The 27,433-nt window shown below is 42.4% G+C and overlaps 4 non-coding genes across 4 annotated transcripts; 3 read left to right on the plus strand and 1 right to left on the minus strand.

Annotated features, from left to right (window-relative positions):
• Positions 1-7,218: 7,218 nt before the first annotated feature.
• Positions 7,219-7,300, plus strand: trnal-uag (transfer RNA leucine (anticodon UAG)). The gene has a single exon. It is a non-coding gene; the product is annotated as a tRNA-Leu (tRNA).
• A 2,971-nt stretch (positions 7,301-10,271) lies between these two features.
• Positions 10,272-10,343, plus strand: trnah-gug (transfer RNA histidin (anticodon GUG)). Its single transcript has one exon. It is a non-coding gene; the product is annotated as a tRNA-His (tRNA).
• A 756-nt stretch (positions 10,344-11,099) lies between these two features.
• On the minus strand, positions 11,100-11,172 carry trnaf-gaa (transfer RNA phenylalanine (anticodon GAA)). The gene has a single exon. It is a non-coding gene; the product is annotated as a tRNA-Phe (tRNA).
• A 2,131-nt stretch (positions 11,173-13,303) lies between these two features.
• On the plus strand, positions 13,304-13,375 carry trnah-gug (transfer RNA histidin (anticodon GUG)). The gene has a single exon. It is a non-coding gene; the product is annotated as a tRNA-His (tRNA).
• Positions 13,376-27,433: the final 14,058 nt, after the last annotated feature.

Here is a 27,433-nt window from a genome sequence, read left to right on the forward strand (position 1 = left end):
GCCCCCGAGACACCTGCACCCCCCCCCCCCCGGACCACTCTGGTATCAACACCCCCAAACCCATCCATACCAGCTAACAAGACTCAGAATCGGTGCAACCCTCCAACCTGGACCAAGAGCAGGATGGGACAAGAACCTGCACCACACTACGTACACAGGTTTGTATTTTTGGCTGAAGATGAAAATGTCTAACATAGATTGTTTTGGTTCTAGCAAACAATAAAAATAGTTGTTAAAATCCAAACACACATAATGAGATCACTCTCTGTCAGTATGTGTAACATTCTGGGTCTGGGCTCCTCTGTATTTGGGCTAAAGAGAGTTCAACAACATTTATTAAATGCACTGACATCATAATCTGACAAGATCCATTGTTTAGGGGAGACTTGACCACCCACTGTCCCCCTGGTATCGTGAAGCTCATTGTCCTTTAGCTTTCCAAACCAGAATCACTTGGGACTCCGGGGGGATCGGTGTATGCAAAATATGAATTCCTTATGCAAGAAATTGTATATGGTCAATATAGCGATCATAACTTATCAGCAGATGGTAATCTCCAAGGAACAAGTATTAGGTTTATTCCACGCTGAAAGATTATCAAATGATTGATGAACCCAAGTGATTTGAAAGAAATGTTAAACAACTCAAAGCGAGGTTGTATAAGGTTAGGGGAGCTGTCTGGTGTGTAAAACACCTGGTTGCAGCACTGTGGCTGTTGTGCTTGAAGAGGTATTGACTCGTGAAGAGCACGATGTACTATCCCCATGTACCGCCTGTCTAATGGTGCCATATTGAAAAACTCATAAAAAAATAAAGAAAGGGGCCACAACCACAGTAAGGTTGTATGAGGTTTGGGGGCCTGTCTGGTGTGTAAAACACTTGGTTTCAGCAGAGTGGGTGCTGTATTTGAAATGCTATTGAGCCATGAAGACGACCCACCCGTCCCAGTGTATTACCTGTAGTGTTATCTTCAGAAACTCATTACAAAATAAAGAAAGGGGCCACAGCCACATTAAGGTTGTATGAGGTTTGGGGGCCTGTCTGGTGTGTAAAACACTTGGTTTCAGCAGAGTGGGTGCTGTATTTGAAATGCTATTGAGCCATGAAGACGACCCACCCGTCCCAGTGTATTACCTGTAGTGTTATCTTCAGAAACTCATTACAAAATAAAGAAAGGGGCCACAGCCACATTAAGGTTGTATGAGGTTCGGGGGCCTGTCTGGTGTGTAAAACACTTGGTTTCAGCAGTGTGGGTGCTGTATTTGCAATGCTATTGAGCCATGAAGACAACCCACCCATCCCACCTGTAGTGTTATCTTCAGAAAATCATAAAAAAATAAAGGTTCCATAACCCAAAACAAAGCTGGGAATAGTCAGATGACCTGCTTAGTGTGCAAAACACTTACCTGCAGCATTGTGGGTGCTGTGGTTTAAATGCTATTGGTTTGTGAACCAGTGCATTGTGCCACATTAAATAAAAGCAAGAGAAAAAGAGATTCAGAACACAAAGCTGTGTCAGTGTTCTGTGTAAAAAATCGGTTTGAACATCATGGGAGCTGTTTTTAATAAGCTGCTGAGTAAAGAATATTTTAATCTTCCTGCTGTCAGTAGTATTTTCAATATAGTTGACCCTTACCTGAATGAAAACAGGACGTAAAGGAAGGGTTTCAGAAATCAAACAAAGCTTTATTCCCGTGCTTACAGTCTGGGTAATTGGAGACCGCGCTGTTCTGCTTCCTATGGTCATAGGCGGGTTTTTCGCATGAAGCCGTATTGAACAGTATTTCTCGCTTTGTGAACGTGTGCACACAGCGGTCCCCCGGGTTCCAGTTCGTGCGTAATTACGCATCGATGAAAAACCGGAGGTTTAAAAAAAGATAATCAGCTCACCAATAGATTGATGTAAAGGCTGTGGAAATATCCACAAGTCGTGGTCTTTAAAATGCTTTTGGTTTGAAGGCGTTCTGTGCTTCCATTGCGGAGATATGGACAAAAGCATATTCGTGCTTGGTCAAAAAAATGTCATAAAAACGAAAAAGTAAAGGCTGAGAAAGCATCCACAATGTATTTTATACACAAAGCACGTGTTTTTGTAACTCTAAGAGATTTCGTGAAAGCGCTACAGGCGTGCCAAAATCGTTTTCGAACTTCAAGCTAACTTTACCCCGGTCGTCCTAACCTGAAAGAAAAATCTACACCCACTTTATAATACTGAAAATGATTCAGGAAGTACAGCAAAGTTCTAAAACCAGCGAATACATCACATAAAATGTCAATTTTTCAAAAGTAAAATCTTCAGCTTTGAAAGATTACCATCCATATATTTTCGTTTTTCTCTTATTTTACATAACACGCTTTCGAGAAACAAACTGTCTTTTAATTAAGGCTTCATTAGAAAACGTGTATCTTGGTTTGCCAAGTTAAAATCGGCACATCCCAGTGGGTAAAAGATGTAGAATATACGACTATTAAACGCATACCAGACGTGTAAATGTGCTCTGTAACTGGTCTAGAATGAAATTCTAATATAAGTATATCGTTATACGTCAATTAGACATCTATGATTATATGTTTATTATACATAAATGGTTGGAGTTCTATTATACAGATAAATTTAGAAGACTATTATACATATATAGTTAAAGGTCTATTATACATCAAAGAAAGATTTTTATAGGTGTAGGAACTAGTAAATAAAGCCAATGATTTATTTTAGAAATTTATTCTTAAAATATACAATTATTTACACCTGAAAAATATGTATTTCGAATTATACATTATATACAATATTGTAATCAACAAATGTCTAACCATCATAAAAAAACACAACTAGTAAACTTCAGTTACAAATTCTAGTAACATGGCACTATATATAGTAATGACAAACACAAACTAATTACATGAACACGCTAATATTTAACTCAAAACCACATTTCGATTCAAATATAAATTTTAAAATTTACAACTTCTTTATTTTCACGAAAATATTATTAATGTAGCACAAACACTACTTTCTAATAAAGACAGAAGGAAACTGTTTTGTGTCTCATGGTGATCCTCCTCTCAATACTAATGAAATGTTTAATATGATCCCTCGAGAAAAAAAAAGGAGTCAATTTCCGCCTGGAATGATTGATGCCCCATCAAACATTTTGTAATATCCCTGGAAGTTTATACAGTAGAATTCTGGTTCGTGGCTTAAATTCAAGGTAAACAAGACTAAGGAAACGAGTTGGAAACTTGATGTCGAAGTGGGATTTAAATCACCCGGAACATTTCACTACATTGGGCAGTATGTGCCAGCGAGCCTACCGCCATCCCTTCAATAGATCAGTTGGTCGAGCGGAGGAGTGTAGTGGAATCAGCAGGGAGTCCTTAGGTCGCTGGTTCGATTCCGGTTCGAAAGAAGGTGCGTTTTGTGTACTTTAATCAAAGAGTTAAAAAAGCGAATCTGTTTCATTCAGACATTGATCAAAAGCTCAATAAACGACGAAGTAGAGGTTCCTGTTCCGAATTCAGCCCACGTCTGATTGTCTTGTTTTGGCCAAGATCTGATCTTTGAATTCAGGGACTACTCTGTCTACTTTGTACAGTAATTCAAAAGTAGATACAAATGTCACATTTTTATTGTAGATATAAAGGTGTTCTCTGTTTTCAAAGGATAGGTACTTAATTGGCTTTATGATTTGGTTTTGATTTTTTATCGTTGTATTATTAAGTTTGTGCTTTCTGTTTTTTTTATCGTATTGTGAACTTATTTTTTAAACAAATGCTTACAAAGGCAAACACGGCACACATCTGTTTATACCAGTGGTGAATTGTACATTTTTAATAAGTACAAGCTACTGTGCACTTCTGGGAGTATAACAGGTTCGATATAAAGTGGCAAAAATATAAAAGGGGAAAATACCCCAGACTGCGTGTAAAGCCCTCGTTGTGACTGTTTTAGATTAAAATGGCGTACTGTGCACGAAATGTTGCAGAAACACAATCTGATATTTTGATAATTATTATTTTAATAATTTGATCAAATTGAGGCCCAGGATCCAAATCTTCAGTTCTGATTTTTTTAAGTGATATCTTTCCTTCCTGTCGTGGAAGTCACACGATGTGAGCAATTGTTTTTTTTTTACGTTGCGATCCAAAGAGCCTCAGACTCACTGTAACCAAACCAGGATGGATTCTGCTGGGAGCCGGACTGAGCTCATTCTCACTCCCTGTGCTGAAAACAGAATTAGCTCTTCCCCGAACATCGTCTACAGCTGCTGGATTGTGCTCTGCATCTTACTGCTCCGGCAGTTACTTTGACGAAAGACAAATCACTTGTGCGCTTTTAACCTTCTCGCAGCTACGGGCGAGACTGACGCTCGCGATATGAAGGCACCCGCTGGTATACCTTCTCTAACTTTCAGTCGCGACAGACTTCGCTTTTTTTAAAAAAAAGTAGATATAGCCCTGAAAAAAGCATTAGCTTTATCAGTTTTATATTAATCTATTTTGAATCAAAGTTTGATATTTTGTTTTATTTTTTATTGCATTTTACATAATAATAATAATCATTATTGCTTACACTTATATAGCGCTGTTCTGGATACTCCACTCAATGCGCTTTACAGGTAATGGGGACTCTCCTCCACCACCACCATTCTCCTGAATGATCACAGAGAGTCAGGACCTTGGTTTTACGTCTCAGCCGAAGGACGGCACCTGTTTACAGTTTAGCGTCCCCGTCATTGTACTGGGGTATCAGGACCCGCATGGACCGCAGGGTATGCGCCCAGCGACAGAAACCAGACGTGTGTCGGGCTCGGCTGCGAGCAGGACAATGACGTCACGTGGACAAAGTAGAGGAATTCAAAACGGTTCTATAAAAGACCTGTGTCAGCTGTTGGTTTGCAGTCTGGACTCTAAATCCTCCGATCCGATTTTAAATCTCTCTAATACCTGAGCTGCGGCTTCTTCCGAGTATTTATTCGTATACTTAATATGTGTAAGTGTATAGATGAAACCTTTCATAGAGTAACGCTTACGGCCGACAGGCACTGTGTAAGAGCCGGTGTACCAGAGCAGGTGACGTCACTGCCCTTCCCTGTGATAGCAGGACCACAGCCCGTGGGTTGTGGGGAGATCTCTCTTTAGCTCACCGGGCTGGGTTGCTGCAGAGAGACATGGGAGTCCCGGGTTCGAGCCCCCGACGGTGGGGGGCCGACCTAATGCGGTGACGGCGCCCGCCTGAGCCCTTGTTGCGTTACAATATATTGTTCAGTTTAAATCAAAATGCTTTACTAATACAAGAGAGAAGTATAGTATGAAGGATGTGACAAATGTATGATTTCACGGAACAAAACGGTTTTTATTTGCATTCGAAATGAAGCGGAATTTTAGCGCAACACACAAGCCCTTTGTCTTTTTTAGTGATTTTTAAACAGACGTAGAAAACGCGTTTTTTTAACACTATAATAGCAGGGTCAGTGGCGTAATGAATAACGCGTTAGGCCTCGTGTCAGAAAATTATAGGTTCGACTGCCATCTGGCTTGTTGAGTTTATACCACTTACATTCTTTTATATAAATGAACTGCACCTGAAAGCTATAGAAAACACTTTGGGTAAGTTGTCTGCAGCCTCCTGCGTCGACAATTTACCCAAAACACTGTACTGTCTGGAGATCAGCTCCAGCTCTGAACTCAATTGCAATGAAAAACCATGCGTAACAAAACTGGAGAACAGCTGAACTTGTGCTCAGTTCGGTGATGAGGGTTCAGAACTGTCGTTGTTGTACTTAGCACGAACTGCACAGGCTCTGAATCAGACCATGTCAATTAGTCTGATCAGTGTAGGACACGTTAATGTAGAATTATTAATAGGTTTATTAGTTAGTTAGTTCAGGTTTACCCACCTGAACTAATGTAGAATTATTACTTGGTCTGTCTCTTGTTTGTATATAAATGAATGTCTCTGACAACTTAATGTTAGTTTTACGATGTAGGTCAGGAGTTGACATATGCACGAGTATACGAAATGTCTCACTCCTGGTTCAACTCATGTTCTATAGGAGATTGGCGATTCCTCCTGTTTCTCATACAACCATATCAGAACAGAAGCCCGTGTCACCCAGCTGTGATTCAAGATCGACTCGCATCTTTATCCCTTTTTTGTTCATGATCATTATTTTCTTTAGTTATGATCAATATTTAACTTTTTTTAAATGAAATGACAATAATCAAACATGCAGGCAGATTTTTGAAAAGTATTCGGAATTGACAGGGTGCCCCTTTGGAACAGTCGTCAGAAAATGTGAGAAAATGAAAGTTATGTAAGCTCTCACACAAAGCATTGAAGATTGGAATCTGAGTGTAAAAAAGCTACCTGTCTCCCAATGATAGGCAGGGATACACACCATGACTCGAATAGACTCAGCGAACTTTAACACCTATGATATTACGAGTGCTTTGCACGTGTCGAATTTCAAGAAGGAACTACTACAACAGTTTGGACATAATTCAATACCACCGGCAAAGTCCAATGCCGGCAACTTCTGAGAAAATAATGTTCACTCATGGAATTTGGTCTTTGAATGGCTGGCAGGAAAATTCATTTATACTCCTTTTGCACCCTCAGCTGAAACATGTTAAAATAACAACGCAGATTTGTTGGAGAACCTGACAAGAATTATTGGGTTAGTACTGTATGTATTCTTGTATATTTACTTTCATTTTAATATAAATGTAAACATGCATGCTGTATAAGCTATTGTAATTTTAAAATATGTTAGCTGAGGATGCGAGGGGGGCTATTATACCTTGTGAAACACGCAAGGAACTGTAAAAAAGGCTGATATTTGAATAAAATTGGCGATCACAAGAAAACCACAATTTATGTGGTATTATCATCAATATCCTTCAAAATCGACGTTCAAATGAAGGATTTGAAGAAACTATGAAAAAAGCAATAGTAGTAGGAGAGGATTTTGATTTTTGCTCTTCAAGTCAGTAGATCGACGTAGAGTTGCGCCCCTACAAACAGCACAAAGGATGAAACTCACCTCCTTCGTTATTGCTATGTTTGTGCAGGTGAAAGTAGCATTTGTGCTATTGAAAGCATCTCGGAAGATGAAGGTGCAGCCACTTCCACATGTCATGATATCATTAGATCCGACGACAAGAGCTGAAGCCCCCCCAGTCCAAGCCAGCAATGTGAGGAAGATGGGGCTGGAGGAAGGTAGCGTGGCCGAGCAGTCTAAGGCGTTGGATTTAGGCTCCAGTCTCTCTGAGGGCGTGGGTTCGAATCCCACCGCTGCCAAATGTTAATGTTTTAAGACCTGCAATACGATCAGTAAAAGTGCTTTTTGTTAGGCTGCAGGAGGTGTTAAGAGATAAACTTTCTAAAAGACAGGCTTAACATCAAGGCAGAAAAAATATTTTGTTTTCTCAACAGAAATTCTCTTTGGCACGTTCAGCTTTATGTAGGGAACAACATCTGCCAAGATCACTTTTGAGGCAGTGCACATGATAGTGTACCGGCAAGTACAGTACATTCAATATTGGCTGTGGTGGTGAGCTGCTTTTGTCTGTGAAACTTTTAATTCTTCACGCCGAATCGTTGGCAGGGGTAAAGCTTATTAAATCTTTGAACATAGCGCTCCATCAGAAGTACTTTGTTCGTGATCAAAAGAGATCAGAGGATTAACTTCATGAATTCAAATAGCATACCTTACAGGAAAGATTTAAAAGGGGAATTGATTGTGCTTCCTGATGTTGTTCCTGTGGTTTCTTTGGATACAAAGGTGAATGTTCTTTGACGTTCTGCTAGAGTATCCACTGGGTGAGCTTTATCAATTAGCTCGGATAGGTCATCAGTGCTCCGTCTCCGGAAAATAATCAGCACTGTCGATCACGAGTTTACAGATTTCTCCAAATAACAACTATACATTTTAACCCAGCGGTTAGCATTCCTTCAATCCAATAGTTTTACTCTGGGTAAAAAGCAGCGCAATCTACAGAGAGATGATATTCAAATATTTCAACGTTCTTATTGGATTACCTGTATGGAGATATCGCTCAGAATTCCTAATATGATTTTGAGTTCAGTTTTGCTTTACTACTTTCAGAGTCTTTTATTGACCTTGCTGAAGCAGAGAAATGACATAATCACAAATGCGACCTACCTGTGCTGCTGTTTCTGGTTAATAATTATTATTGCGAGGAAAAAAAAACAGCTCCTTGCATTAAGAGCAAGAGCAACCAACGCGCTCTCTTGTTGAGTTGGGTTTTTTCCGTGGTGCTCTTCCTCAGATGCAAAGTTATTTGGCGAGCAAGGACCTCTGAGAAGGAGCCTGAATCCGTCAAGAACTCTGAAATTCTAATATCGCACTACCGTCTTGTGTACAGAGATCTGCTTCTTCCTTTTTGAGTGTTTTGGTGTTTAAGAGCACACTTCCTACCTCGAATGTTAGTTTCAGGAGATGTGTTACCAGATCACAGATCATCTTGAAAAGATTTGGGATGCACTGGCTCAGTTATTTGAAGGAACCTATACCACCAACTCACTTCTGAGAAGCACCTGCACATTTTCGCAATCCTCTCTCTCACCTACAAAGTTATGAAGACACAGACGACCAACAAAAACTAATTTGATTCACTCAATTATTTGTCCATCTCTAAAGCCTGTGTGTATTGACAAGGCAATTCAAAAGCACATATTAAATAAGAACACGATCCTTCTTGTTACCATTCACGTGGTTGGAGCGTTGTTTCGCCCTTTAACATTCTTCTACAATATTTACAAAAGGGCTTTATCACTGGAGTTGTGTGCATCAGTCCATGAACATCAACTGTACTGCTGTTTTTCTATGCGTAATTTAATTGCAAGCAATTAAAAGATTCGGCTGTTAACCGAAAGGTTGGTGGTTCCAGTCCACCCAGGGACGGGGTTCTTTTGCGATATAAACATTGTCTTCAGTCGATTGGATTTCTCAGCGAAACCTTAACCATTTTAATATTTGCAGGAAATGCGAGTGTTTAAAACGTGTCAGGGTCACCGGGAAATGTCCAATAATGCCCAACATTGCAACTCCCCAGAAAACCATATTCACTCAAAAAAAATTATCGTCGAATCTTCATTTACACTCCAGTTGAATCCTCTGCTGAAATATTTTAAAAATACAATGCAGGTTTGTTTGAGAACTTGACAAGCATTCTTACAATAGCACTGTGCAGTTGGATTTTGATATTTTGACATATTTACCTTAATTTTAAACATAAATACTATACAGTCTATTGTAATTTTAAAATATGTTAGCTGAGGATGCAAAGGGGTGAAAGGGAAAGGTCAGAGGGTATAGTAAAAACAAGGTTAGGATTGGTGGAGGTGGTAGGGGTGTTGATGGTTTTTCTCTTGTCATGGAAATATAACTATTAATTTTAAAGGATCACTTACTGACGTCAGACAGCTGCCAATTCTCCAGACGCGTCTCTGGAAGGATAAACAGTTTATCCTCCGAGGTTCGTCCAATTTGCTAAAATTGTCCGGGTCCGGATGGAGTTTCAGCAGCCGTTCGTGCTCAGGTTTGTGATCCCGGACGAGCCCTCAAATTGTCATGGAAATATAAGTATCAAGGAAGCCACAAGAGAGAGTTCTCACCTGAGTAAGGTCTTTATTTCAATATTGCAATATTGGGAGCCCTGCAAAGTGCAACCAGAGACTCAATTTGTTACAAGCAGTACAGGGTTTTTATAAGACGTTGCGCTGTAAAAAAGTTCAGCACTTGGTCCCTTCTAAAACTTCCCCTTTCTCTAAGAGAAAACAGATTACATCATAGAGCGAGAGAAGAAAAACTAGATTTGTTATTCAAAGCTTATCAGTTACTTTCAGCTAATTCTAATGACCCAGACAGCATATATTGTTTTGGTACATTGTCTTCTAAACTAACCTAAACAGTGTACTTTGTTGACGAACTGTTTTCTAAAATTCTGCACGCACTGTAGCACAGCAGTTACATCCTTGAAATATATTATCTAAAAGCACCAATATATTTTTTCAAAGCTCTCTACATTTTTAAGAATCAATTTACTTATTAGATTTCCACTTCACCGGCATCATGCAAGCAAACTACATAAATATGAGAAAACACGCAAGAGAGTTGTCACTCAGAGTGTCGAAGGGTCGATGTATACTGGGGCTCAGTTGAAATGCAACGTCAGGACTTTTCCGAATTATGTCACACGAAGAGAGCACAGCCCTTTCCGCCCTGCCGCATGTGTCTCGGTAACTCGCTGTGATCGTATAGTGGTCAGTACTTTGCGTTGTGGCCGCAAAAACCCTGGTTCGAATCCGGGTCACGGCAGAATAGGGGCGTCTGCTTTTACTACTCGCACGAATGAAGGCAAAAAAAAGCCAATCGATGTGAACGAACGGCGCTTTACAGAGGAGTACTGCCTGACTGGATCGTTCATGAACGACAGAGGCCACTCCGACCTCTTCTCAGTTTTCTTCAATGACTTACTAAGGATCTTCTTCACATTCGCCCATGCAGGGGAAGCCAGTTTCACCAAAGCAAACGCAGGAAAGTGCATTTCAAGCAGAGACCAGGAGGGACTTGTTTACACCGAGAGTGGGTGGAGAATGGAACAATGCGCCCAGCCCTGTTGCTGGAGCCGATTCTTGATGAGCTCTTGGGCTCACTAAGAGGCCCCCGCTGGATGCAAATCTTTCTGTTGTTCTTGCAGGTCCTGCGCTGCTTTTGAGCCAACAGAGCTCGTCCTGGTCTGTCGGCACAGCCCAATTGCAAATGATCGGCTCCGCGTACAGAAGGAACGTGCGTTTGGTACAAGAGTGCACGAAGGCACCGGAAATACATTGGGAACAAATGACCGGTCGCTCAAGACCGCTGTGAAGTACAGGAGCGTGCAAAACGAGGCTGTTTCCGCCCGGTCTCGAACCGGGGACCTGTCGCGTGTTAGGCGAACGTGATAGCCGCTACACTACGGAAACCTGCAGGGACCGCTGCTGGTGTCTCGCTTGCGTTTCGGGCTGAGAAAGGGACGCGTCACTTTAGGCAGGTGGCGCTGGAGAGAGGAACAAAGGGAGCGATGAAACAAAATGCCGAAACCCGGGATCGAACCAGGGACCTTTAGATCTTCAGTCTAACGCTCTCCCAACTGAGCTATTTCGGCGGTGCGCAAAGCCCACAGCCACCTGCTCCAGCCTTCCTGTGTTGTGGCATGAGCGCACCAAGAGTAGCGGGAGAGTGTTGCAGGAACGTCACTCAGAAGGAAAGCCACCCAGCTGCGCCCTCTGAGCTCTGTCCAGCGCATCTTCCTCGCATGGACTCCTGCCTGCGACGGGCAGGAAACAATTAGCAAGACCAGAACGACACCCCATGGGTGTCTCATGACCGCACCTTAGGTTGTGACACGTGCAGGTGTGAGGGGTTGCCGGGCTACTTTGGAGCAGAGCTTGGGCGGAGGGGGGGCGGGAAAGCAGACAAAGAGGTGACACCTCAAGGTCTGCACGATCACAGCTCTCCGCCGCCCCAGGCTTCCGCTCGATAAGCTACTGGACACACCCGCCCCTCCTCACACAGACCGTGGAAAAGCCCCCGAGTGGGAGGGCTCTCTCTTCCTCCCAGGAGCTCTTGGACACGACGCCCAGACAGGGCGCGGGGAGCCGCCGTCTGCAAACACGGCTCCAGGCAGGACTCCACTCCGCAGGAGCCGCAGAGCAGAGGAGATGAGGGCAGCTTAGCTCCTGTGCAGAGACCTGAGCTGTTGTTGCTGTGGATGCTGTCTTTTCTGCACTCGGGGTAGGAGTGAATGTTGAGTTGCCCTTAGAAATGAAGCAGAGCACTTCAACGGCACGGGTGTGTGTGTGTGTGTGCGCCCTGGTGATTCTGGGAGACAGATCGAACCTGGGCTAAAAGAGAGGGGGCTTAGCCCTCTTCCATTTGCTAGTTCAAAGTTGTACAACCCATTTGTATCTACTAGGCGGCGCAGTCGTCGTGCACAAAGAACGCTTTGAAAAGCGTCAAAGGCAAGTCATTCCGAGTTGGTCGTTTGTGTTTTCCGTTCAGACGCGAAATGCTGAAATGATCTCTCGGCTCCTCGGTTGTCATTTCTGCTCCGTAAAGGAATCACAGCACGCGTCGGCTTCCAGCATGCTGGGTCGGGACACGATGCCGGGGGTTGGAGAGAGTGATGTCTTCCTCGTTAGTATAGTGGCAAGTATCCCCGCCTGTCACGCGGGAGACCGGGGTTCGATTCCCTGACAGGGAGTAGCTTTTCTTTCACCTCCTTAGAGAAATGTCTGCCTTTCACTTCTCTGTTTTCTTTCACAGCGTCGTGCACCTTTTCATTGCTCTCGCTTTCAGAGCCTCCGCACGGTACACGACTCGACATCAGGAAGCACATTGAAGTGAAAGCAGGAAGCGCTGCGACATGCACTGTGCAGATCCCGCCACACTAAGAGGTGAGTGGGTCTGTTCGATCACAGCGCTAGGGGAATCCCCAATCCCCTTTTGTGCCTGGCGACAAAAGATGTCTATTTCGGCCCAGTTTCGAACCGGGGACCTTTTGCGCGTGAGGCGAACGTGATAACCACTACACTACGGAAACAGTGGTAAAACGTGCCCAGCGGCCCAGCGCTGAGCTTCGCCAATGCGATTCAGCTGCTTCCAGTGCCTTTATTGGAGTGCGCTGATGGACCGTGCTCTCTCTCCAGAGACCAGCACACCTGTCATGGACGGAGCAGGAAAGGCGGCGCCACATTCTACAGCCCTCTCCACGCAATCGACGAAATCGGGCTACTGAAGTGGAGAAAATCGCCTCTCCAGAAAGTGCAAATATCATCTTGGAGACTATAAATCCTATCGCCGAAGGTCAGCCCTGTCTACCAGAGTAACCCTCCCACAGCGATGATCAGCTCGTCTCACACGCGAGAAGTTTCGGTTGGAAACAAGCGCCCCCTCTTCTCGCACGTTTTGCACGTTCGAGTAGTTTTAATGCGGCTCTTTCGTACACGGTGCTGATCTTTTGGAAAGCAGGAGGCAAAACCGAGTCGAACCGCCTGGGTGAAAACCAGGAACCCTAACCGCTAGACTATATGGCAGCGAACAACCATGCTGTTCCCGGCATCATGCAAGCAAACTACATAAATATGAGAAAACACGCAAGAGAGTTGTCACTCAGAGTGTCGAAGGGTCGATGTATACTGGGGCTCAGTTGAAATGCAACGTCAGGACTTTTCCGAATTATGTCACACGAAGAGAGCACAGCCCTTTCCGCCCTGCCGCGTGTGTCTCGGTAACTCGCTGTGATCGTATAGTGGTCAGTACTTTGCGTTGTGGCCGCAACAACCCCGGTTCGAATCCGGGTCACGGCAGAATAGGGGCGTCTGCTTTTACTACTCGCACGAATGAAGGCAAAAAAAAGCCAATCGATGTGAACGAACGGCGCTTTACAGAGGAGTACTGCCTGACTGGATCGTTGATGAACGACAGAGGCCACTCCGACCTCTTCTCGGTTTTCTTCAATGACTTACTAAGGATCTTCTTCACATTCGCCCATGCAGGGGAAGCCAGTTACACCAAAGCAAACGCAGGAAAGTGCATTTCAAGCAGAGACCAGGAGGGACTTGTTTACACCGAGAGTGGGCGGAGAATGGAACAAAGGGTTTGTGTGTCAATTGTTTCGAATTAATTTCGAACGCAAAGAAAAGTAGTTTTCTTCCAAGAAATCACACATTTGTCGCATCCTCCATACTATACTTCTCTCTTGTAGTAGTAAAGCATTTTGATTTAAACTGAACAATATATTAAATGTTTCATCTATACACTTACGATTAACATAGGCAGCCTTGAACGGATTGCGGAAATGAAATATACAGATGGATTCAGAGTGTGCTTTCCAACTTTTGTGTAACATTTTCCTTTGATAGGGCGGAGTTGTTTTTAAAATCTGGATTGAATAAAAAGGAGTGACGTCAGTGTAAAACAGCTTTCCTTCATGGGGAACAACAGTTGTGTTCCATATTTCTAATTATTTTGGTTTCAAGATAGCAATTTAGTATGAAACATAAAAGCCAGCTGGATAAATCTGTTACACGTCATTTACAATGGTCTTTCAACTAATTGCCCGTGCAGGGATCAAACCCCAACTGTTGTTGCGAGTTGCATAAGGCTCTGCAACATGCAGATGAGAAACTAACCTCCGCTTCTTCATTATATACACAGTGAGCTATATTTGCGAGCCTACTGCCCCCTGCGGGCTCTGTATTTGATTGCGGTACAAGACCGGTCGTGGAGGTAAAGTGAGATGGGTGTGTACATTAAAAGGCTCATAGCGTCCCTGGGAAGGCTCAAACCACCACCCTTTTTGTTAACAACCGAGCCACAAAGACTCATGTACAGCTTAACACTCCTCGGTCTCAGTGAAAGTGATACACTCCGTAAAATTTCTGGAGAATCATTTGTCAATTTCCCTACGGGATTAATAAAGTATTATCTATCTCTCTTAAAGGAAAATCGCCAACAGTGGCCGATATCTATTGGAGTTTTTTTCATTCTATACTGCAATTTCTGAAGGGTACAGGCTTGGGGAATTGGACCTTATGGTGAAGGCTGCGGGCTCAGCAGCAGCAGAACCTGATCAGTATCGGTTGACTCCGATATACTTTGACAACTTAACTTCTGGATTTAGAGACATTTACCTTAGTGTCGGTATACTAAGATGTTTTGGTAACGAGGAAGGAGGGACAAAGCAAATTGGCAGAATGTGTGCTATTTTGTTGACTACAAGTCCTCACATGCCAGAGGGTCAATATTAAAAAAAAACGTAACAGTATAATCTCTTGTACTTCACAATTTAATAGTGTCTGTTACATTGTGTCTCACACCTCAGTCTCAGAATTGTGAGACGAGTTTGTAATCAGGAGGGAGGGCAATAGCAATTCAGCAGAAATTGCATTCACCTTTTCCCAATGCATTCTCACATGCCATTTTCTCACATGCCATGCTCAGAGGGTCATATTTTTAAAATGGTACCGTAAAATGTCCTGAAGTTCAGGATTTTGACAGTCTGTTATATTGCGTCTCACACCTTGATGTCAGAAATATGAGATAATTTTAAAATCAGGAGGGAGGGCCCTAGAAATATAGCAAACATTGCATTTACCATTTGACAATGTATTCTCTCGTGCCATGTTCAGAGGGTCGTATTTAAAAAAACGGTACAGTACAATGTCCTGAAGTTCAGGATTTTGATAGTCTTTTCCATTGTCTCTCACACATCTGTGTCAGAATTTTTAGACATTTTTATAACCAGGAGGTAGGTTCGATCACCCTCTGCTCATCCTCAGTTAACCATTTAGTCTCATATGCCATGTTCTAAATGTCCCATTTAAAACGGCTATATTAAAATTTCTTGTAAAATGCAAGAGTTTGAGACTTTTTATGATCAGAAGGCAAGGTCGTGGAAAATATGCAGGAAGTGCCAGTGAATTTACGTTTTGCCTTTGTCTTATTTACTCGTGGTATAACATGCCAGTTTGTTTTATTGTGAGTTGTGTTTCTGAAATGTGTTTCTTACAAAAATGCAATTTGGACAGTCTCTACTTACATATTCCCCTTTACTGAGGAAATGTACAATAATACATCCGGATAAGTATTTTTTAAAATGACTGTAGAGAGCCATCTACAGGCGAAAGACGACATAACATCACAGCAGTAGCATTTAAGATGGAACGAAAAACACAAAGCAGCAGCTGGCGAATAAGAAGCCAACTTCAGCCTCGTTAATGCAATAGCATTAGGTGAGGTGGAAAAATATTTCTTGCTCTGAATCTTAACATTTTTATAGGAGGTGTTCTAGGACCTCTTGCCTCAGAAAAAAAACTGCCAGTACATCACTTATTTCTACTCCATCAATAGCAGCAGTGTTATCAGTACTGAGCCCTAAATGTAGGTCCTATCATCATATAAAAAGTCGAAAGTATCGACTGCATTCAACTGATAAAATGTATCTTCTATGAGAGTTATATCTTTATCCAAAATACATCGGAAACAAATTTGCACGTTTTTTGGGGGGGATCCTGAAGACTGAGACTCAAAACTTTTTTTTCCTTCTCTCCAGGAGGAAGGATTATTCAGATGCAAACATTGTCCCAAAATCGATGTACTTTTCAATGATATTCAAATCCTCAAATTCTTCATCTGAATGTCGATATTGAAATATGATATCGTACAAATTGTGGTTTTCTTTTTAAAGCAAATTTTATGCTTTAAATTAAATAAATTGTATTTATTATGAATGTGCCAGAATTTTTTCAGTACTTTAGAGGGTTCTGCCATTTTAGATGTTATGCTGTTCCTGTCTGATTTATCAAATGTGTCATTTAAATCTCCCGTCATTTCTATATCAGCCTGAAGGCCTTGAAGTAAAGATTGCAATTCATCCAAAAAAAGTTTCCCACTGGTGATTCATACAAGGAAATGAATGTACATTTCCCCCCCAAATCAACAAATTTAAAATCAAATACCTCCCTCATCTGCAGGTGGAGAGAATAATGTCAGAATAAATACAGGTTTCAAAGTCAGGAGCATTGATAGTCCTATTTTAAAATGACACTAAAATGCTCACAATATATTAAAAAGCTCTGTAAAATAATAAAAAAATTAAAAAAGGTAAAAAGAAATAATACACAGTTATAAAGCTCAGGAATTATCAATGGGAACTTACAATGGGTTGATATGATTTAAAAAATAAAATATTTGAAAAAATCCACTTACAATATGCTAAAAATGGCAAGAATACTTAAAACAGGTTTTAAAATTTAAAAAAAATAAATAAAACAAGTTAAAAATAAATACTAAATGGGTTTAAAATTCAGGAATGTGATTGGTCAGATGCTTACAATGAGTGTTGCTGGTGTTTCGTGTGATTTACTGAAATGAAAAAATATTCAATTTAAAAAAGGCAAGAGCTCGTATGAAAAAAAAGTTCTTAAGTATCTTTGTTGTAAGAGCTGCACCAGAACTAGTGTATTCATATACATCAGAAAAGTAGCTGAACTTGACTGGTTTCTATTCAGTTATATGCATTGGGGATGAAAAGGAGACTTACATGGATTTTATTAGGTTTTAGGAATCAGAACATTTATTTTTACACATCTATGCCTACGAGGAGAAATAACTTCCTGCTTTCAGCGCTTTTATTGTTTCTGCTTGTAACCTCGAACAGAGAAACCTAGTACTGACTCACAGAAACGCCCTGGAGTTTCTGTGTTTCTGGGATTTAAGAGGGATGTACTGTATGAAGACAGTAAAGGGAGTTTTTTTTTCCCGCTGTAGAGTATGAAGGCGGTTTGATGAGTCTGGAGGGAGGAGACGCGCATTCCGCACGGGGAGCACAGAACAACGAGTTTCACCTGCAGCTCGCCGAGTCCTGTCCTATATAACCGCTGAGCCTGGGACACACTGAGTCTCTAACCAGTGTTCGAGATGTAAAGGGTTAAACCCAGAAGTCGAGAGTGGAGTTTTTGTATAAGTGTAAGATTAAGGGAATAGGGTTTTGGTGGGTTTGGTGCACAGCAGAGGTTTCGGTTTAGGTTTACTTTGCTTTTGACACATTTGTAACGGCCATGGCGGCCTGTAGGGTCGGCATGCACCGTTACTTTTGTTCACTTTTGGTGTATAAGGGTGGTGAGGGTTCGGCTCACTCGGGTGATATTTCACGGTTGGACTTTTCAAGGAAGGTGTTACAGAAAGGATTAAGGCATTAGATGTCAAATGCTTAATCACTTTGCTGAAGGGAATTGGTTTTGACATTAGTTTCAATCGGCAAAGTTACTGGAACAATTTTGGATAAAAATAGAGTAGAAAAAAAGATGTGGGCCTGATTAGAATGTTTGAATGGCAGAAGCTGATGGATCTTTCTAATGTGGTGTGAGCCTGGTCAGTACCTGGATGGGAGACCTCCTGGGAAAAACCAAGGTTGCTGCTGGAAGAGGTGTTAGTGGGGCCAGCAGGGGGCACTCACCCTGTGGTCTGTGTGGGTCCTAATGCCCCAGTATAGTGACGGGGACACTGGACTGTAAACAGGCGCCGTCCTTCGGATGAGATGTAAAACCGAGGTCCTGACTCTCTGTGGTCATTAAAAATCCCAGGGCGTTTCTCGAAAAGAGTAGGGGTGTAACCCCGGTGTCCTGGCCAAATTTCCAATTGGCCCTCACCAATCATGGCCTCCTAATAACCCCCCCCTATGAATTGGCTACATTCCTCTGCTTTCCTCCCCACTGATAGCTGATGTGTGGTGAGCGTTCTGGCGCACTATGGCTGCCGTCGCATCATCCAGGTGGATGCTGCACATTGGTGGTAGTGGAGGGGAGTCCCCATTACCTGTAAAGCGCTTTGAGTGGAGTGTCCAGAAAAGCACTGTATAAGTGTAAGCAATTATTATTAATTAATAGGACTGTGATTGTTCGCATGTTTAATGAGATGGTGATGAAGGAAGATGTTGTGACATGGTTGTCTAAGTATTGTTTAGTGAAAGGTGAGCTTCAGAAAGTCTTGGATGATGATGGCATCTGGAACTGTGCATGGAGAGTACCTGTTTCATTGCATGAAGACAAAAAATGGTTATGGTGGATTTAAACACATTCCTTCTTTGATTGGATTAGGTGAAAATAGAGGCCTTGTGTTCTACCAAGGGCAGCCAAAACCGTGCAGGAGATGTGGGGAGCTGGGTCACTTTGTGGATGCCTGTACAAAGGTGGTGTGTGGTAAGTGCAAGGAAATTGGACATGCATATACTGAATGTACAAGTGCGAGGAAATGTAATCTCTGTGAGTGTGAAGGTCATGTGTTTAAAGACTGTCCAAATTCCTTTGCAAATAGAACAAAACTGGGAAGACCATTGCTCTTCCAATAGCCTGCCACCTGTGGAGACTGAAAGTGCTCAAATGAAATGTACAGAACAGAGGGTGCACTCTAAAAGAGACATTGGATTTAGAAAATGATTGAACTCCGAGTAGAAGAGTGAGGGAAGATCATTTTCCGAGTCCTCAGGTAGGTTCTCCCATGGGTTTAGATGTCTCCAATATATGTGATCTTACTGACCAAGCTTTAGAACCAAAGACTCAAGGAGGGCAGGTGGTGAAATATCCTATGGATTGTGGGGGTGGTGGAGGAGGAGACAATTAAAGCAAAAGGGGGGGGGGGGGAGGCCTGTTGGGTAGGTGTCACCTACTGAATGATTGTAGCCAGAGCTTTTAGTCTCCCCTGGTCCTACTTTAAGTATGGCTCTTAATATTGTGTCAATAAATGTGAGAAGCATTCGCTCCAAGTTTAGGGCAAGGACTATACTATCATTTGTGAGGAAGGTAAATGCTGATATTGTGTTGTTACAGGAGTGTGGGTTACCCTTTAAAACTGCTATAAGGATATGGAAGAACTGGGGACATTGGGCCCATCAATCTGGAGTGGGTCCAAAGAAAATAAATCTGACGGTATAGCTGTTCTAATTAAAAATAAGATGGTAGAGGTACGTCAGCACCCTGTAATGAAACCAGGGAGAGCACTGGTGGTGTATCTGGGTTTCATGAATGTCTAATTTAAACTCTTAAATATATATTGTCTGAGTTGCTCACATGACAGATATGTCCTAATTCAGGAACTGAGTATATTTATTGGGATGGGAACCAGTGGTTTTAGCTGGGGATTTTAATTCTCTTTTAGAAAGAGAAGGCAGAATGAGGGGCGAGAGACGGGTCCAATTTGATAAATCATCAATATTATTGCAAACATTATGTAAAGATTTTAAACTGAAAGATGGCTTCAAACTTCATAGTCAGGGGAGGGCAGGTTTCACATGGCACTAGTCTAATGGGACCCAAGCCTCACGCATTTTGTTTTGATACTTGCAAGACCACAGGCCTAACCCCTGTTTTTTTTTCTCTGACCACTGTCTGCTGTCATGTACAATTTTTATTCCAACGGCTGTTACTGTGGGGAAGGGTGTGTGGAAGCTCGATATTTTGCTTCTGGAAGGTGAGGAAGTGACACACAGGTTCAGGGAAAGATATAAGGAATGGCAGTCTTTGTATGACCTGTTTGGCACAAGAGCACAGTGGCCGACCCTGCGCTCTGACCCCCAGCTTCTCTCCCTGTCTGTGTGTCTCATGGAGTTAGAAAGACTACAAGCTGTGCAAACTTCCAAATCTGTAACATAATTTCAAGGGTGTATGATAGATCATTCACAAGATCAAATGGCTGTTTATTATTGTAAGAAGTGTAGTTCACTACTGTTCTTTTGACTCTTGAGCTTGCATTATACAGCCGTTGAGTGCATTTTGAACCTAAGAGATATCCAACTGATTCAACCTGTCTGATGAATGTTAAATGGGTTGTGACTTTTGGCAAAGTTTTTTGCAACATTATTTGTTTCATGAATACCATTCATCTCTATAACAACTTTCCTGTACCCTGAACATATGTTTTAAATTGCTTGATCCCATTTGGTGCAACCTTTCCGTTGTACTCGTAATGTGTTGTTTGCATTAGGAGTGTGTTAAATAAGCAGAAAAGAAGCCCGTTTCTTCTACTGCTTCTGATCTTATACAGTGGTCAGAATCTCTCATCCAAAAGCTGATGAGTGGGAGGGGGGGAAATTAGTGCGTAAAAAAACATTAAAGAGCATAAGGGTTTTCATCACATGGACTTGTTTGACTGTTTAGGATTAATGTTTCGGTGCCAGATCAATTAAAGGACAACAACCAGAAACACTGGTTCTCAGAATGAACGCATTCTCCTTCAATAATCTTTTTTACCAACAGGTGAGTGGAGTTGCCATGGGCACCAGAATGGTTGTTGGCTGGGTAGAAGAACGCTTCTTCGCTTTCTACACTGGCTATGTCCCTGACCTCTACAAGCGATATATTGATGACTGCGTCAGTGCTGCCACATGCTCCAACGATCAGCTTAAGTGCTTCCTGCACCATTTCACCAACTTCCACCTGTCCCTCAAATATATGGTTAACATATCTTCCACTACTCTTCCGTTTCTGGACATCAACTTCTCCATCAACTACCCCAGACTCTCCACTTCTGTTTATTACAAACCCACGGATTCACACAGCTATCTCTTGTTTTCACCCCAAACATACTAAAAATTCTCTCCCTTTTTCACAGTTCCTTCGGCTACAACAAATATGCAGCAACAACATCGACTTCCAGAATCAAACCCTCAAAATCTACTCCTTTTTCATCAACAGAGGATACCCCAGCAGTGTTATTGACAGGGCCTTTGCCCGAGCCAAAAACACCCCTCGGACCATCAACCCAATCAGGAACTCCCACCATAACAACCGCATTCCTTTGGTGCTTCCCTAACACACTTCCTATCCCCAGGACTGTTAACGACAACTTTTCCATCCTACAGGATGATTCCTCCATTGGGGCCCTCTTTTCTGACCGCCCCATCATCTCATATCGCCAATCACCTAATCTGCGCAACCTTCGTTTTCTCAGCTCCCTTGACCGCTCTCAGCAACCATCCACACCAGGTACTTTCCCCTGCAACAGAGCTCGCTGTATCGCCTGCAAGTACACATCCAACACCACACTCATTCAAGGCCCCTCAGGACAATTCTGGATCACCCAGATGGCATCTTGTACCTCCAGCAACCTTATTTACTGTATCTCTTGCAGTAAATGCCCAGTTTCTCTCTATATTGGAGAAACAGGAAGGAGACTTGGAGACCGCTTCAGAGAACATGTCAGGGCTGTGAAGATTGAAGATCTCTCCAAAAACCATTGTTTCTCATTTCACCTCTGATGGCCATGACCACTCTAATCTCTCCTTCTGTGTTCTCAAAGATGGTTTTCTGAACTCATACATTAGAAAGACTACCGAAACCAAACTTATCCTGCAGCTAGGATCACACCTTCCCCCTTCTCTAAACAACAGACTACTATTCTACTAAATTTTCTCCATTCATTGGAAGTTGTATTTCACACCTCTCAACACCTATTCTGACTTCACACCTCTTGATTGCCCTCTCTTTCTGTCCCCTGCTCCCATCTCTCACTCCTCCTCCCTCCCAGCCTTTGTTCTCCCACTACATTACCTTTGCCTACTGCCTTCTCTCTCTCACACCTGAAGAAGGCTCCACAGCCGAAACATTGTTTTCTCTCTTCTTTTTTTTTCAGCCTGGAATAAACCTATTACTTGTTCCTAAACAACCAGAAACAATATCTTCGGACTTTCCAGAGCTGTAAGTAGTCATTCCAAGTTTATTAACTTGTCTCTGTGCTTGTATGTACTCTTCAATAGCCACCGATGTTATTTACAGCAACTATTTTTAAAAATAAATTAGCATTTTTTTGGACTTCCTTTAAAGAATTGGCACATTTGGCAGAGCGGTGGCTCTGTGGCTAAGGATCTGCACCTGTGGCTGGAAGGTTGCTGGTTTACATCCCACAGTCGGCAGAGGAATCCTACTGTCACGGACGTCCAAAGGGACTCACCGTGGGGAGCAGGAGAGCGGAAAAAGACCCATATGCGTAGTGGCAAGACGGGAAAAAGGCCCGGGCTCATTAGTGCAAAGAGTTCAGGAATGCCGTATAGAAACCTATGCCCTCAGGGAGCGGACGTGGGGCGCCCTGGTGCTAGGCGGGTCTCAGGACATCCGAACGTCAATGCTGAGTGAGGACAGAGTGCAAGACCCAGAATATATAGCCCAAGGGAAAGAGAAAGACCAGAAGGACAGCAGACCGGAAACTAGGGACGGGACAGGGCTGACACCTACTCCATTGGGCTCCTGAACAAGGCCCTTAACCCCAACTGCTCCAGGGGTGCCGTATAAATGGCTGACCCTGTGCTCTGACCCCCAGCTTCTCTCCCTGTATGTGTGTCTCAAGGAGAGCAAGCTGGGGTATGCAAAATAGGAATTCCTAATGCAAGAAATTGTATATGGTCAATACAGTGATCATATCTTATTGGCACATGGTAATCTCCAAGGAACAAGTAATAGGTTTATTCCATGCTGAAAAGAGAAGAAGAAAACATAATGTTTTGACCATGGAGCTTTCTTCAGTTATGATTTGATTTTTTACAATCATACCCACACAAACTTTGCAATTTTTAAAAATCTTGCAAACACAACCCAGATATGTTGACTTTAAAAAAAACAAAAACAATTTGGGGGGTATTTTTTTTTAAGAAACACATACTTCCTTTCTAGTTTTTTATATGGCTGTGACTGTCAGAAATCCTCAGTGAAAAGGTATGCAGATCCTGTGCTGATGTAAGTAGTTATTGAGACAGGCGAACAATCCAGAACGTCAGGCGAGGTCCAAGGTCGAGAGGCAAAAGAGAGTCCATAACCAGTAAGCGAGATTCAGAGTAAACGCGAGGTAGAGCTCTCAAAGAGAAGACTCAATACCGAGTAGCGGGTTTGAATGGTTAAAACAGTGCTGCTTGCCGCACGGTAGAGAATGTCCTGGTGGATTAACACATGTTGATCTCCACCAGTTGGCTGGTGGTCTTGACATTGACAGAATGCTGTTTTGTGATTGATGCTATATCAAAATATAGGGTCCCTCAAAAATTAAACACAGAAATAAAAACATTGAATGGACTTGTACATCTGTTGCACTCCTACACTATTAACATCCATTGGGAGTTGAATTTCAATTATGTTTCCACTTCATTCAGATGTGTTCCCTATTTTTCAGATTGTTGGCAATGCCACATGTTAAAGGAGGACAGAGGAGTAGGATGCCAGACCTGTGGTCAAAGAATTTCTGAAGTTTTCTAAGATAGAAAAAAAAAATAGGTGGCATGACAATATGTGGTCAACACTGTCAAACAGAGTCATTGGAGAGGATTACTCCAGCAACAGGAAATGGTTATCAGTGATTTGGCATGAAGATAGAAAAAAAGTAAGAATCCAAGTGCTTAGGGCGCAGAAGGAGGTGAGTATTGGTAAGGATTCAAAACCAGATGACAGTACACAATCTATAGTCCATATTTCAAGTCAAAGTGAGGGACATAGTTTGGAAGGCAACACAGAGCTCAGAAGTTCATCAGAAGATACAGAAGATGCATGGGCTGCACACGGCAGCACAGACAGTGGTGACATGTTTGAAGGAGAAAAAATCTGTGTAGAATCAGAAAAAAAGCCTGAGGAGCACAGTGAATATTCTCAGGGGGCAAGCGTGCCTGGGACGTCACCTCAGGATAAAAGGGGATTAAGAAAGATTGTCTGTGCCTAACACTTTCCAAGTATGTCTGAAGGCTGAACGATGGAGAAAAATACCAACTCTAAAAGGTACATCTAAACTAAGATGACCATGGACCCATATGTTATATAGCGAGGTCAGGAAGATAAATCATTGCTGCCCAATAGCCTTCAAATACCAATACATCAGGAAAGAGAACAGCAGAAAAAAAACTTTCTTATAATTAAAGCAGTCTGTACTTTCAGTTCCTACCTTCAGTACCTTCAGTTCAGTACTTTCAGTTCCTGTAATGTAAAATACACAATGACAACAAGACAAACCAATGGGCAATGATGACATCACAATTGATGTTGTACTAGTAGGGCAAATACAACACAGTGAAAGGGAAACACAATTTCGACAGGCACGTCAGCCTTATCGTTGAAAGATTGCCCGTGCCCTCACAAAAGGAATCAGCAATGTGTACTACAGGCAGCCGAGCAGAACTCCGCTTGCTGAAATTGCAGCAGCCAATTTATTTAGGGCTCACAAGCAAGTATTAAACTTGCTTGGCAAGTTCGGCATTTAATTTATTCTGCGGAAACATCGTATCGGAATGAACTGCCCGAGATAAAAAAGTAATTGCGGCTTCAGATCGTTTTTACAGAGCATTGCGTTGTTCTGTTCATGCTGACTACACGCTTTAGATTTGTCATTTACTGCAAGCGTTGCTTTTCCAGGTTTTTCTGAAATTCCTCGCATTTGAGCCAGCACTAAAATATTTCATTCCCGTCGCTGAATACATCGTGGAAACGGTATTTGCAACGGAATGCTGTCACACATGAAACCTCTTTGTTATTCGGTTCTGAAGTTTGAAAATGAAAATAAAACGGGGGTCACTTCATAGGCTTGAAAGAAGTCCAAGCAGCATAGAAACCCGCGAATTCTCACAAATTGCATTGTGCTGCACCTTTCTTCTGCTGCTGTTATAAATAAGCCTTAAACATTTGAATGCATACCTTACTGCTGCTAATCACATTCACGTGTTTACGAAGCTTTTTTCTGTCCGTTATGTTTTTGCTAAGCAGTTTCTCCGTTTCCCTCGTACTGTGATTGTCATGAGCACAACAAGACTGAAACAGTGTAAAGGCAGGTAAAAAAGACAGGGTAAAACGCCTGACTGTCGGGAGTGGGATTTGAACCCGTGCCTCTATTTGGAGAGTGAAACACAAAGCTTAAAAGACACGAAGCTGTGAATTTGCTGTTTTAAACCGCTCGACTATCCTGAAAAAATGGATGCTGATTGCACCAGTCGCATCCGATTTTCCGTAACTTTGGGATGATAGATACGACTGGACTAACACAATTTGTGGCGTTTAGCATGACATGGAAAACGGTACCGGAGCATTCGGGTCCGGACTACCAGACTCAGAAACAGTTTTTATCCCCGCACTATCAAACTATTAAACTCCCAGCCTCTCTCACTCTCTCCTCACCTCTCACCTATGACCTGAACCTCACAGTGCCTTCTTTCTTACCAAAAACCCAAACACACATTGAAAATCTACCTCTCCCATACATGTCAAAAGCTCACTCCCCATCATTTCTATCCCTTTACTTCATTCTTTTGATGCATGTTTTTGCACATAACCTGTTACCTTTTTGTTGTTTTGCACACTGCCTGTTGTTGTTTTTTGCACATCAGCTGTTGTCTCTGCCTTTCTTTTGTTATACAATTGTATTGTTGTTGTGTTTTTTTATTTGTACTACTTATGTCCGAGAGCTAGCTAAATAGCATTTCGTTATACCATATACCTGCGTATGAGTATAATGACAATAAACTTGAACTTGAACTTTAAACTTGAACTTGAACTTGACATAGTCTTGCAGGCAGTATATTATTTTATCGTTTACTCGTTTAAAGAAACATGGTCTTCTCGTTCCTAAGTCAGATTTTTAGTGCTTTCGAACGTTACTTCCAACCTGGACTGACAGCTCACCCGATCTGTTTGTGATCAGACCATGGAGTCGGGGGCTGTACCAAGCGCACATTCCTTCCCAATGCTGAGGCGATCATTCGGAAGATGGGTGTGAAGAGAGACAAGCTTTGTTGACTAAAAATCGAGGCAGGATATGCACTAATCACTGGCAACAGTTATGTTTTCTTACTATTGAGACTCCCACATTGCTAGTTTTTTTGAAGACTTTGAAACAGGCAAAGGTGGGGTTTGAAACCACAGCCTTCGGTTTACGAGACCGACACCTTACCACTTGGCCATGGCACCTTCAAGCAAATATAGGAATAATGTTGTTCAAATTATTTTTTTTCTGAATCTGGTTTACATCGCCTGGAGGTAGCAACAACAATAAAAGGGATACTTAACAAGGAGATACGCTGTAGCAGTGTGACTCCAACAGATGCTCCTGAAGAGGCTCAAGGTTTAAGCCAGCTCCTTAAAGCGCTCGGCCGTGTTACTTTCAACAGCGGCTCTTCAGCTCTTGTTTGACCTAGTGGTTTTATAACGTGTGGAAACGACCGCAACTTCGTTTTCTGAGATGCTTTCTCTCACGTGGTGAAATCTCGACCTCTTTGGCATCTCTGGCTTTTGTTCTTCTGTAGAGCAGGCTTTTACACCTCTGCTTATAGTGCCCTTGAAGTCATTTTATTTTTACAGGAAGACGCATTCCCTAACGATCTCTCCTGTTTTAGAAATGTTTCATAAGGTGTGTTTGATTCAACGGACAAACAGTATACTAATTGTACAATGCAGATCTATGCGGCATTCGTACTGTCTTTGACTGGGATTCTGAAATGCTTCTTCAGGTATTCAGATTTTCTTGAACCTATAATAAAAACACAGACCTGAAACTCCCTAGCTTCCAATCTCTGATGTTGCTGTCCTTAAACTCGGACGTGATGTTCTGCAGACGTGCAGTGTGCCTTTACTCTCGTTGTTTTCAAAACGACCTCCGTTGTCGGGCACAGTTAAAGTGGAACTGGCCTGACTGCACAGGAAAGTACGGAATGATAAAATGTTTCTACGGCTCAAAATGTCCCCTTAGACCCTCGTCATGTCTCTGTGAGGAAAAGGCAGGTAGAGAGGTTTAACAGATGCCCATGATGTTTCACACGGGTGTTACCTGTTGTAGTGTTTCAATAGATGTGTTAGCGGACCACAGATTATCTTGAAAAGATTTGGGTTTGCACTGGCTGGGATTCAAAC

The sequence above is a fragment of the Lepisosteus platostomus genome, chromosome 5 (assembly GCF_059453375.1).
Source record: "Lepisosteus platostomus isolate fLepPlt1 chromosome 5, fLepPlt1.hap1, whole genome shotgun sequence".
In the NCBI taxonomy this organism is placed as follows: Eukaryota; Metazoa; Chordata; class Actinopteri; order Semionotiformes; family Lepisosteidae; genus Lepisosteus; species Lepisosteus platostomus.